Source organism: Papaver somniferum, chromosome 3, assembly GCF_003573695.1.
Source record: "Papaver somniferum cultivar HN1 chromosome 3, ASM357369v1, whole genome shotgun sequence".
NCBI classification, from domain to species: domain Eukaryota; kingdom Viridiplantae; phylum Streptophyta; class Magnoliopsida; order Ranunculales; family Papaveraceae; genus Papaver; species Papaver somniferum.
This window is the reverse complement of record NC_039360.1, coordinates 94,261,128-94,262,773: the sequence shown is the minus strand read 5'-3', so window position 1 is coordinate 94,262,773 and position 1,646 is coordinate 94,261,128.

The window sequence follows — 1,646 nt, the reverse complement described above, 5'->3', positions numbered from 1 at the left end:
CTACTGCCGACTCAATGTACAAGGATGGAGATGCAGAAGTTGGTGTGCAGTATGGAAATAACATTGCAGGGGGTGGCAGTGGAAGCGGCTGAGCGCAAAGTGTAGGTGTTGTTGGTGCTTGATCAAATGATTTTAACAAGAGAAGAATGGAGCTTGAAGCTGAGAAGATGCAAGTCCTGCAGCTGAAGTGCAGGCTATGGATTGAGGTGATACTGAAATCAAGACATTGTTGTTGCAAGATGAATAGCCACTATGGATGGAAGTGAAGCAGTAATGCACCATGATGGTGCAACATTGAGTCTGGTTTGTGCAACAGCTCATGCCTTAGCAACTCAGCCTAATCAGTCTAGTCAGACTATGACTCAGAGCTGACACACTTGACTCATCCCTGACTCACTGGGTTGACCTGAACTGACGTTGACCGATCATAGTTGACTCAGGTAGCCGACAGTAGACTTTCAGGCGACTTTGGGAAGGTTTCCGGCGAAGGCGACCGGATTCCGGTGATGACGTCAGCAATTCCGGCGACCAGTTTTGGACCCAAAATTCCAGAGACATTTCTCACACATGGGCTTGGTGGACTAATTGGAGATGGGTTTTGAGAGGACCTAATATTGGAAGTATCCTTTTGGAATGGGAGAAGCATATAAATAGAAAACTCTTTCTCTAAACCTAGATATCTCTATGAGGGAGACTTCTACTTGGTTTCTAGGGTTTCACATGATAATTCTTCTTTGCTTTCTATGATGATTTCCATAAACACAAGTAGTTGATTTTGTTATTGGTTAAAGATGTAGTTGGATTTTGCAACCAAATTTTTATGAATTAGTTTTCTCTCAATGTTATCGTTTGATTTCTACTGCGTATAATAATTGCATGATTGATGTATTGCAATATGATCGAATGTTTGTTTGGTTGAGTCTAGAATTGATTGAACTCACATCCATATTTATAGCTAATTTAGGGTTCATCATCGAGCGATAACCTTGAATACGAGTAGCATGATATGATTACGGTTTGTAGTGATACACTCTTGTAATCATATGTAGAAATTGACCTTTGTCCGAATTTTCATGCGCAGTGTATGAAAATTGCATTGATTAGCGTATTTCTTAAACTTAATGCTCCTAGGAATTGAACTTAATTAGCGCAAGGCGTTAGGTTATTCTTTAGGTAGAATTCACATACGCAGCTCTAATGTGTGTGTTGATGACTTAGGAAATTTACGGAGTATTCTTGCAATAAGGTATTCTTTGGCTTTTGATGATAACGAGATTAAATACGAATTCTAATCATACATTCAAAACTTGTTTGCTAATGAAGATGAAATATTTATCCAATATTTTCTCATCCTTGATTTGCGTGCTTTATTGTTTTGTTTGCTTTTATTTTACTTTTAGTTTATATAAAAATCAGAAAACCCCCATTGTTTTATATAGGAAACCATAACATATTGACAACCTAGTCCTCTCTGTGGGAACGATCCTTTCTTACCCTTGCTATATTATTTATTTTGAGTTGTGAGAAAGTAATTTATTTTTGACGCATACGACTGCGATCAATAGGATATAGTCACATGCATAAAGGATACAAATGCCTTCATATACCTACTGGTCGGATTTATGTCAGTCGTCATGTCGTGTTCA